The following is a 12,431-nucleotide window of genomic DNA, read 5'->3' on the forward strand; positions in this document are numbered from 1 at the left end:
TTAAGCCTCCTATCATCAGGAGGTGCTTACAAACCCGAATGACGGTCGAGGACGCTCCTATTTATACCTTCCGGAGACCCGATTCCAAAAATTTCCTGGAAAATATTGGAATTTCCCGCTAAATTTTTGGTATTTTCCAAGAATCCTTCGTTTCAGACAGCGCATGCGCGATAGCCCGATCTACCGTGGCAACGACAGTTGTCTCGGACAGCTCAAAGTCCCGCTAGAGGGCGATGGTATAGAGAAAACGGCTTCAGGACGCCCTTTAATCGATGGTAAATCGATTCCGACCGATGCATCGGTAGTAGTTCGCGATCCCGCCGATAGGTGGCGCTGCGAACGCTAACGGGACACCTCCTAGTCCCGGCAGAGGGCGCTGGTAGTACGGGGAAATGGCTTGGAGACGACGTTAGGCGATGGGGAATGCGTTCGTTACGGGTATGTGGTGGTTTCTGTTTGCTTTCTGACGCCATAGAACAAGACCAGTTGCTCCATTGTCCAGAGGAACTAAGGTCTAGTCTTTATGGGATGTTTTCTCGTTGGAGACCAAGGTCAGTTGCTCCATATGATCCGCCATTAGTGCGCAGAGCAACTAAGACCCAGTCTTTATAGGGTTGGCGAGAGCAGCTCCCCTCAGCCTGGGTTAAGCCTCCTATCATCAGGAGGTGCTTACAAACCCGAATGACGGTCGAGGACGCTCCTATTTATACCTTCCGGAGACCCGATTCCAAAAATTTCCTGGAAAATATTGGAATTTCCCGCTAAATTTTTGGTATTTTCCAAGAATCCTTCGTTTCAGACAGCGCATGCGCGATAGCCCGATCTACCGTGGCAACGACAGTTGTCTCGGACAGCTCAAAGTCCCGCTAGAGGGCGATGGTATAGAGAAAACGGCTTCAGGACGCCCTTTAATCGATGGTAAATCGATTCCGACCGATGCATCGGTAGTAGTTCGCGATCCCGCCGATAGGTGGCGCTGCGAACGCTAACGGGACACCTCCTAGTCCCGGCAGAGGGCGCTGGTAGTACGGGGAAATGGCTTGGAGACGACGTTAGGCGATGGGGAATGCGTTCGTTACGGGTATGTGGTGGTTTCTGTTTGCTTTCTGACGCCATAGAACAAGACCAGTTGCTCCATTGTCCAGAGGAACTAAGGTCTAGTCTTTATGGGATGTTTTCTCGTTGGAGACCAAGGTCAGTTGCTCCATATGATCCGCCATTAGTGCGCAGAGCAACTAAGACCCAGTCTTTATAGGGTTGGCGAGAGCAGCTCCCCTCAGCCTGGGTTAAGCCTCCTATCATCAGGAGGTGCTTACAAACCCGAATGACGGTCGAGGACGCTCCTATTTATACCTTCCGGAGACCCGATTCCAAAAATTTCCTGGAAAATATTGGAATTTCCCGCTAAATTTTTGGTATTTTCCAAGAATCCTTCGTTTCAGACAGCGCATGCGCGATAGCCCGATCTACCGTGGCAACGACAGTTGTCTCGGACAGCTCAAAGTCCCGCTAGAGGGCGATGGTATAGAGAAAACGGCTTCAGGACGCCCTTTAATCGATGGTAAATCGATTCCGACCGATGCATCGGTAGTAGTTCGCGATCCCGCCGATAGGTGGCGCTGCGAACGCTAACGGGACACCTCCTAGTCCCGGCAGAGGGCGCTGGTAGTACGGGGAAATGGCTTGGAGACGACGTTAGGCGATGGGGAATGCGTTCGTTACGGGTATGTGGTGGTTTCTGTTTGCTTTCTGACGCCATAGAACAAGACCAGTTGCTCCATTGTCCAGAGGAACTAAGGTCTAGTCTTTATGGGATGTTTTCTCGTTGGAGACCAAGGTCAGTTGCTCCATATGATCCGCCATTAGTGCGCAGAGCAACTAAGACCCAGTCTTTATAGGGTTGGCGAGAGCAGCTCCCCTCAGCCTGGGTTAAGCCTCCTATCATCAGGAGGTGCTTACAAACCCGAATGACGGTCGAGGACGCTCCTATTTATACCTTCCGGAGACCCGATTCCAAAAATTTCCTGGAAAATATTGGAATTTCCCGCTAAATTTTTGGTATTTTCCAAGAATCCTTCGTTTCAGACAGCGCATGCGCGATAGCCCGATCTACCGTGGCAACGACAGTTGTCTCGGACAGCTCAAAGTCCCGCTAGAGGGCGATGGTATAGAGAAAACGGCTTCAGGACGCCCTTTAATCGATGGTAAATCGATTCCGACCGATGCATCGGTAGTAGTTCGCGATCCCGCCGATAGGTGGCGCTGCGAACGCTAACGGGACACCTCCTAGTCCCGGCAGAGGGCGCTGGTAGTACGGGGAAATGGCTTGGAGACGACGTTAGGCGATGGGGAATGCGTTCGTTACGGGTATGTGGTGGTTTCTGTTTGCTTTCTGACGCCATAGAACAAGACCAGTTGCTCCATTGTCCAGAGGAACTAAGGTCTAGTCTTTATGGGATGTTTTCTCGTTGGAGACCAAGGTCAGTTGCTCCATATGATCCGCCATTAGTGCGCAGAGCAACTAAGACCCAGTCTTTATAGGGTTGGCGAGAGCAGCTCCCCTCAGCCTGGGTTAAGCCTCCTATCATCAGGAGGTGCTTACAAACCCGAATGACGGTCGAGGACGCTCCTATTTATACCTTCCGGAGACCCGATTCCAAAAATTTCCTGGAAAATATTGGAATTTCCCGCTAAATTTTTGGTATTTTCCAAGAATCCTTCGTTTCAGACAGCGCATGCGCGATAGCCCGATCTACCGTGGCAACGACAGTTGTCTCGGACAGCTCAAAGTCCCGCTAGAGGGCGATGGTATAGAGAAAACGGCTTCAGGACGCCCTTTAATCGATGGTAAATCGATTCCGACCGATGCATCGGTAGTAGTTCGCGATCCCGCCGATAGGTGGCGCTGCGAACGCTAACGGGACACCTCCTAGTCCCGGCAGAGGGCGCTGGTAGTACGGGGAAATGGCTTGGAGACGACGTTAGGCGATGGGGAATGCGTTCGTTACGGGTATGTGGTGGTTTCTGTTTGCTTTCTGACGCCATAGAACAAGACCAGTTGCTCCATTGTCCAGAGGAACTAAGGTCTAGTCTTTATGGGATGTTTTCTCGTTGGAGACCAAGGTCAGTTGCTCCATATGATCCGCCATTAGTGCGCAGAGCAACTAAGACCCAGTCTTTATAGGGTTGGCGAGAGCAGCTCCCCTCAGCCTGGGTTAAGCCTCCTATCATCAGGAGGTGCTTACAAACCCGAATGACGGTCGAGGACGCTCCTATTTATACCTTCCGGAGACCCGATTCCAAAAATTTCCTGGAAAATATTGGAATTTCCCGCTAAATTTTTGGTATTTTCCAAGAATCCTTCGTTTCAGACAGCGCATGCGCGATAGCCCGATCTACCGTGGCAACGACAGTTGTCTCGGACAGCTCAAAGTCCCGCTAGAGGGCGATGGTATAGAGAAAACGGCTTCAGGACGCCCTTTAATCGATGGTAAATCGATTCCGACCGATGCATCGGTAGTAGTTCGCGATCCCGCCGATAGGTGGCGCTGCGAACGCTAACGGGACACCTCCTAGTCCCGGCAGAGGGCGCTGGTAGTACGGGGAAATGGCTTGGAGACGACGTTAGGCGATGGGGAATGCGTTCGTTACGGGTATGTGGTGGTTTCTGTTTGCTTTCTGACGCCATAGAACAAGACCAGTTGCTCCATTGTCCAGAGGAACTAAGGTCTAGTCTTTATGGGATGTTTTCTCGTTGGAGACCAAGGTCAGTTGCTCCATATGATCCGCCATTAGTGCGCAGAGCAACTAAGACCCAGTCTTTATAGGGTTGGCGAGAGCAGCTCCCCTCAGCCTGGGTTAAGCCTCCTATCATCAGGAGGTGCTTACAAACCCGAATGACGGTCGAGGACGCTCCTATTTATACCTTCCGGAGACCCGATTCCAAAAATTTCCTGGAAAATATTGGAATTTCCCGCTAAATTTTTGGTATTTTCCAAGAATCCTTCGTTTCAGACAGCGCATGCGCGATAGCCCGATCTACCGTGGCAACGACAGTTGTCTCGGACAGCTCAAAGTCCCGCTAGAGGGCGATGGTATAGAGAAAACGGCTTCAGGACGCCCTTTAATCGATGGTAAATCGATTCCGACCGATGCATCGGTAGTAGTTCGCGATCCCGCCGATAGGTGGCGCTGCGAACGCTAACGGGACACCTCCTAGTCCCGGCAGAGGGCGCTGGTAGTACGGGGAAATGGCTTGGAGACGACGTTAGGCGATGGGGAATGCGTTCGTTACGGGTATGTGGTGGTTTCTGTTTGCTTTCTGACGCCATAGAACAAGACCAGTTGCTCCATTGTCCAGAGGAACTAAGGTCTAGTCTTTATGGGATGTTTTCTCGTTGGAGACCAAGGTCAGTTGCTCCATATGATCCGCCATTAGTGCGCAGAGCAACTAAGACCCAGTCTTTATAGGGTTGGCGAGAGCAGCTCCCCTCAGCCTGGGTTAAGCCTCCTATCATCAGGAGGTGCTTACAAACCCGAATGACGGTCGAGGACGCTCCTATTTATACCTTCCGGAGACCCGATTCCAAAAATTTCCTGGAAAATATTGGAATTTCCCGCTAAATTTTTGGTATTTTCCAAGAATCCTTCGTTTCAGACAGCGCATGCGCGATAGCCCGATCTACCGTGGCAACGACAGTTGTCTCGGACAGCTCAAAGTCCCGCTAGAGGGCGATGGTATAGAGAAAACGGCTTCAGGACGCCCTTTAATCGATGGTAAATCGATTCCGACCGATGCATCGGTAGTAGTTCGCGATCCCGCCGATAGGTGGCGCTGCGAACGCTAACGGGACACCTCCTAGTCCCGGCAGAGGGCGCTGGTAGTACGGGGAAATGGCTTGGAGACGACGTTAGGCGATGGGGAATGCGTTCGTTACGGGTATGTGGTGGTTTCTGTTTGCTTTCTGACGCCATAGAACAAGACCAGTTGCTCCATTGTCCAGAGGAACTAAGGTCTAGTCTTTATGGGATGTTTTCTCGTTGGAGACCAAGGTCAGTTGCTCCATATGATCCGCCATTAGTGCGCAGAGCAACTAAGACCCAGTCTTTATAGGGTTGGCGAGAGCAGCTCCCCTCAGCCTGGGTTAAGCCTCCTATCATCAGGAGGTGCTTACAAACCCGAATGACGGTCGAGGACGCTCCTATTTATACCTTCCGGAGACCCGATTCCAAAAATTTCCTGGAAAATATTGGAATTTCCCGCTAAATTTTTGGTATTTTCCAAGAATCCTTCGTTTCAGACAGCGCATGCGCGATAGCCCGATCTACCGTGGCAACGACAGTTGTCTCGGACAGCTCAAAGTCCCGCTAGAGGGCGATGGTATAGAGAAAACGGCTTCAGGACGCCCTTTAATCGATGGTAAATCGATTCCGACCGATGCATCGGTAGTAGTTCGCGATCCCGCCGATAGGTGGCGCTGCGAACGCTAACGGGACACCTCCTAGTCCCGGCAGAGGGCGCTGGTAGTACGGGGAAATGGCTTGGAGACGACGTTAGGCGATGGGGAATGCGTTCGTTACGGGTATGTGGTGGTTTCTGTTTGCTTTCTGACGCCATAGAACAAGACCAGTTGCTCCATTGTCCAGAGGAACTAAGGTCTAGTCTTTATGGGATGTTTTCTCGTTGGAGACCAAGGTCAGTTGCTCCATATGATCCGCCATTAGTGCGCAGAGCAACTAAGACCCAGTCTTTATAGGGTTGGCGAGAGCAGCTCCCCTCAGCCTGGGTTAAGCCTCCTATCATCAGGAGGTGCTTACAAACCCGAATGACGGTCGAGGACGCTCCTATTTATACCTTCCGGAGACCCGATTCCAAAAATTTCCTGGAAAATATTGGAATTTCCCGCTAAATTTTTGGTATTTTCCAAGAATCCTTCGTTTCAGACAGCGCATGCGCGATAGCCCGATCTACCGTGGCAACGACAGTTGTCTCGGACAGCTCAAAGTCCCGCTAGAGGGCGATGGTATAGAGAAAACGGCTTCAGGACGCCCTTTAATCGATGGTAAATCGATTCCGACCGATGCATCGGTAGTAGTTCGCGATCCCGCCGATAGGTGGCGCTGCGAACGCTAACGGGACACCTCCTAGTCCCGGCAGAGGGCGCTGGTAGTACGGGGAAATGGCTTGGAGACGACGTTAGGCGATGGGGAATGCGTTCGTTACGGGTATGTGGTGGTTTCTGTTTGCTTTCTGACGCCATAGAACAAGACCAGTTGCTCCATTGTCCAGAGGAACTAAGGTCTAGTCTTTATGGGATGTTTTCTCGTTGGAGACCAAGGTCAGTTGCTCCATATGATCCGCCATTAGTGCGCAGAGCAACTAAGACCCAGTCTTTATAGGGTTGGCGAGAGCAGCTCCCCTCAGCCTGGGTTAAGCCTCCTATCATCAGGAGGTGCTTACAAACCCGAATGACGGTCGAGGACGCTCCTATTTATACCTTCCGGAGACCCGATTCCAAAAATTTCCTGGAAAATATTGGAATTTCCCGCTAAATTTTTGGTATTTTCCAAGAATCCTTCGTTTCAGACAGCGCATGCGCGATAGCCCGATCTACCGTGGCAACGACAGTTGTCTCGGACAGCTCAAAGTCCCGCTAGAGGGCGATGGTATAGAGAAAACGGCTTCAGGACGCCCTTTAATCGATGGTAAATCGATTCCGACCGATGCATCGGTAGTAGTTCGCGATCCCGCCGATAGGTGGCGCTGCGAACGCTAACGGGACACCTCCTAGTCCCGGCAGAGGGCGCTGGTAGTACGGGGAAATGGCTTGGAGACGACGTTAGGCGATGGGGAATGCGTTCGTTACGGGTATGTGGTGGTTTCTGTTTGCTTTCTGACGCCATAGAACAAGACCAGTTGCTCCATTGTCCAGAGGAACTAAGGTCTAGTCTTTATGGGATGTTTTCTCGTTGGAGACCAAGGTCAGTTGCTCCATATGATCCGCCATTAGTGCGCAGAGCAACTAAGACCCAGTCTTTATAGGGTTGGCGAGAGCAGCTCCCCTCAGCCTGGGTTAAGCCTCCTATCATCAGGAGGTGCTTACAAACCCGAATGACGGTCGAGGACGCTCCTATTTATACCTTCCGGAGACCCGATTCCAAAAATTTCCTGGAAAATATTGGAATTTCCCGCTAAATTTTTGGTATTTTCCAAGAATCCTTCGTTTCAGACAGCGCATGCGCGATAGCCCGATCTACCGTGGCAACGACAGTTGTCTCGGACAGCTCAAAGTCCCGCTAGAGGGCGATGGTATAGAGAAAACGGCTTCAGGACGCCCTTTAATCGATGGTAAATCGATTCCGACCGATGCATCGGTAGTAGTTCGCGATCCCGCCGATAGGTGGCGCTGCGAACGCTAACGGGACACCTCCTAGTCCCGGCAGAGGGCGCTGGTAGTACGGGGAAATGGCTTGGAGACGACGTTAGGCGATGGGGAATGCGTTCGTTACGGGTATGTGGTGGTTTCTGTTTGCTTTCTGACGCCATAGAACAAGACCAGTTGCTCCATTGTCCAGAGGAACTAAGGTCTAGTCTTTATGGGATGTTTTCTCGTTGGAGACCAAGGTCAGTTGCTCCATATGATCCGCCATTAGTGCGCAGAGCAACTAAGACCCAGTCTTTATAGGGTTGGCGAGAGCAGCTCCCCTCAGCCTGGGTTAAGCCTCCTATCATCAGGAGGTGCTTACAAACCCGAATGACGGTCGAGGACGCTCCTATTTATACCTTCCGGAGACCCGATTCCAAAAATTTCCTGGAAAATATTGGAATTTCCCGCTAAATTTTTGGTATTTTCCAAGAATCCTTCGTTTCAGACAGCGCATGCGCGATAGCCCGATCTACCGTGGCAACGACAGTTGTCTCGGACAGCTCAAAGTCCCGCTAGAGGGCGATGGTATAGAGAAAACGGCTTCAGGACGCCCTTTAATCGATGGTAAATCGATTCCGACCGATGCATCGGTAGTAGTTCGCGATCCCGCCGATAGGTGGCGCTGCGAACGCTAACGGGACACCTCCTAGTCCCGGCAGAGGGCGCTGGTAGTACGGGGAAATGGCTTGGAGACGACGTTAGGCGATGGGGAATGCGTTCGTTACGGGTATGTGGTGGTTTCTGTTTGCTTTCTGACGCCATAGAACAAGACCAGTTGCTCCATTGTCCAGAGGAACTAAGGTCTAGTCTTTATGGGATGTTTTCTCGTTGGAGACCAAGGTCAGTTGCTCCATATGATCCGCCATTAGTGCGCAGAGCAACTAAGACCCAGTCTTTATAGGGTTGGCGAGAGCAGCTCCCCTCAGCCTGGGTTAAGCCTCCTATCATCAGGAGGTGCTTACAAACCCGAATGACGGTCGAGGACGCTCCTATTTATACCTTCCGGAGACCCGATTCCAAAAATTTCCTGGAAAATATTGGAATTTCCCGCTAAATTTTTGGTATTTTCCAAGAATCCTTCGTTTCAGACAGCGCATGCGCGATAGCCCGATCTACCGTGGCAACGACAGTTGTCTCGGACAGCTCAAAGTCCCGCTAGAGGGCGATGGTATAGAGAAAACGGCTTCAGGACGCCCTTTAATCGATGGTAAATCGATTCCGACCGATGCATCGGTAGTAGTTCGCGATCCCGCCGATAGGTGGCGCTGCGAACGCTAACGGGACACCTCCTAGTCCCGGCAGAGGGCGCTGGTAGTACGGGGAAATGGCTTGGAGACGACGTTAGGCGATGGGGAATGCGTTCGTTACGGGTATGTGGTGGTTTCTGTTTGCTTTCTGACGCCATAGAACAAGACCAGTTGCTCCATTGTCCAGAGGAACTAAGGTCTAGTCTTTATGGGATGTTTTCTCGTTGGAGACCAAGGTCAGTTGCTCCATATGATCCGCCATTAGTGCGCAGAGCAACTAAGACCCAGTCTTTATAGGGTTGGCGAGAGCAGCTCCCCTCAGCCTGGGTTAAGCCTCCTATCATCAGGAGGTGCTTACAAACCCGAATGACGGTCGAGGACGCTCCTATTTATACCTTCCGGAGACCCGATTCCAAAAATTTCCTGGAAAATATTGGAATTTCCCGCTAAATTTTTGGTATTTTCCAAGAATCCTTCGTTTCAGACAGCGCATGCGCGATAGCCCGATCTACCGTGGCAACGACAGTTGTCTCGGACAGCTCAAAGTCCCGCTAGAGGGCGATGGTATAGAGAAAACGGCTTCAGGACGCCCTTTAATCGATGGTAAATCGATTCCGACCGATGCATCGGTAGTAGTTCGCGATCCCGCCGATAGGTGGCGCTGCGAACGCTAACGGGACACCTCCTAGTCCCGGCAGAGGGCGCTGGTAGTACGGGGAAATGGCTTGGAGACGACGTTAGGCGATGGGGAATGCGTTCGTTACGGGTATGTGGTGGTTTCTGTTTGCTTTCTGACGCCATAGAACAAGACCAGTTGCTCCATTGTCCAGAGGAACTAAGGTCTAGTCTTTATGGGATGTTTTCTCGTTGGAGACCAAGGTCAGTTGCTCCATATGATCCGCCATTAGTGCGCAGAGCAACTAAGACCCAGTCTTTATAGGGTTGGCGAGAGCAGCTCCCCTCAGCCTGGGTTAAGCCTCCTATCATCAGGAGGTGCTTACAAACCCGAATGACGGTCGAGGACGCTCCTATTTATACCTTCCGGAGACCCGATTCCAAAAATTTCCTGGAAAATATTGGAATTTCCCGCTAAATTTTTGGTATTTTCCAAGAATCCTTCGTTTCAGACAGCGCATGCGCGATAGCCCGATCTACCGTGGCAACGACAGTTGTCTCGGACAGCTCAAAGTCCCGCTAGAGGGCGATGGTATAGAGAAAACGGCTTCAGGACGCCCTTTAATCGATGGTAAATCGATTCCGACCGATGCATCGGTAGTAGTTCGCGATCCCGCCGATAGGTGGCGCTGCGAACGCTAACGGGACACCTCCTAGTCCCGGCAGAGGGCGCTGGTAGTACGGGGAAATGGCTTGGAGACGACGTTAGGCGATGGGGAATGCGTTCGTTACGGGTATGTGGTGGTTTCTGTTTGCTTTCTGACGCCATAGAACAAGACCAGTTGCTCCATTGTCCAGAGGAACTAAGGTCTAGTCTTTATGGGATGTTTTCTCGTTGGAGACCAAGGTCAGTTGCTCCATATGATCCGCCATTAGTGCGCAGAGCAACTAAGACCCAGTCTTTATAGGGTTGGCGAGAGCAGCTCCCCTCAGCCTGGGTTAAGCCTCCTATCATCAGGAGGTGCTTACAAACCCGAATGACGGTCGAGGACGCTCCTATTTATACCTTCCGGAGACCCGATTCCAAAAATTTCCTGGAAAATATTGGAATTTCCCGCTAAATTTTTGGTATTTTCCAAGAATCCTTCGTTTCAGACAGCGCATGCGCGATAGCCCGATCTACCGTGGCAACGACAGTTGTCTCGGACAGCTCAAAGTCCCGCTAGAGGGCGATGGTATAGAGAAAACGGCTTCAGGACGCCCTTTAATCGATGGTAAATCGATTCCGACCGATGCATCGGTAGTAGTTCGCGATCCCGCCGATAGGTGGCGCTGCGAACGCTAACGGGACACCTCCTAGTCCCGGCAGAGGGCGCTGGTAGTACGGGGAAATGGCTTGGAGACGACGTTAGGCGATGGGGAATGCGTTCGTTACGGGTATGTGGTGGTTTCTGTTTGCTTTCTGACGCCATAGAACAAGACCAGTTGCTCCATTGTCCAGAGGAACTAAGGTCTAGTCTTTATGGGATGTTTTCTCGTTGGAGACCAAGGTCAGTTGCTCCATATGATCCGCCATTAGTGCGCAGAGCAACTAAGACCCAGTCTTTATAGGGTTGGCGAGAGCAGCTCCCCTCAGCCTGGGTTAAGCCTCCTATCATCAGGAGGTGCTTACAAACCCGAATGACGGTCGAGGACGCTCCTATTTATACCTTCCGGAGACCCGATTCCAAAAATTTCCTGGAAAATATTGGAATTTCCCGCTAAATTTTTGGTATTTTCCAAGAATCCTTCGTTTCAGACAGCGCATGCGCGATAGCCCGATCTACCGTGGCAACGACAGTTGTCTCGGACAGCTCAAAGTCCCGCTAGAGGGCGATGGTATAGAGAAAACGGCTTCAGGACGCCCTTTAATCGATGGTAAATCGATTCCGACCGATGCATCGGTAGTAGTTCGCGATCCCGCCGATAGGTGGCGCTGCGAACGCTAACGGGACACCTCCTAGTCCCGGCAGAGGGCGCTGGTAGTACGGGGAAATGGCTTGGAGACGACGTTAGGCGATGGGGAATGCGTTCGTTACGGGTATGTGGTGGTTTCTGTTTGCTTTCTGACGCCATAGAACAAGACCAGTTGCTCCATCCGCTCATCGGGATTATGGTGGTTCCGGTAGAGGGCGGTGGTGCTAGAGATTGCTCTGAGTACGTCATTATATACAAGATACCGGTGTTACAGATAGATGGCGCTGTGATTTATACGTGAGCAGAGTAATAGATTTCTTGTGAAGAAAAAAAATCTGTGAAACCACCGAATAATCGATACAATGCGGTAGAAGGTAATCGGTTGATGTTGCAGGGGGAACTGATTCAAATTGGAGATATCGATGAGCTTTCACAAACAATCGATATGAATTTACGGCGGGGAAGACGAGAAATTCGGAGAAGATTGAGCACAAAGTGAGAAATCGATAAAAGTGCAGAAGTTAATCGATTGAGCGTGTTGGCGGAAACGATGGAAAGTAGAGATATCGATGAGTTGGAAGAAATAATTGATATGAATTTACGCAGGAGGAAAGGTGATAAATTTGGAAAAAATTAATAAAAATCATTGGCGCAAAGGTTAAAAAAAAGGTTAAAAAAAAGGTTAAAAAAAAGGTTAAAAAAAAGGTTAAAAAAAAGGTTAAAAAAAAGGTTAAAAAAAAGGTTAAAAAAAAGGTTAAAAAAAAGGTTAAAAAAAAGGTTAAAAAAAAGGTTAAAAAAAAGGTTAAAAAAAAGGTTAAAGGTTAAAAAAAAGGTTAAAAAAAAGGTTAAAAAAAAGGTTAAAAAAAAGGTTAAAAAAAAGGTTAAAAAAAAGGTTAAAAAAAAGGTTAAAAAAAAGGTTAAAAAAAAGGTTAAAAAAAAGGTTAAAAAAAAGGTTAAAAAAAAGGTTAAAAAAAAGGTTAAAAAAAAGGTTAAAAAAAAGGTTAAAAAAAAGGTTAAAAAAAAGGTTAAAAAAAAGGTTAAAAAAAAGGTTAAAAAAAAGGTTAAAAAAAAGGTTAAAGGTTAAAAAAAAGGTTAAAAAAAAGGTTAAAAAAAAGGTTAAAAAAAAGGTTAAAAAAAAGGTTAAAAAAAAGGTTAAAAAAAAGGTTAAAAAAAAGGTTAAAAAAAA

The sequence above is a fragment of the Pholcus phalangioides genome, unplaced genomic scaffold (assembly GCF_987345545.1).
Source record: "Pholcus phalangioides strain wild (caught in Gottingen) unplaced genomic scaffold, Ppha-v1.0 ptg000030l_1, whole genome shotgun sequence".
Lineage (NCBI taxonomy): Eukaryota > Metazoa > Arthropoda > Arachnida > Araneae > Pholcidae > Pholcus > Pholcus phalangioides.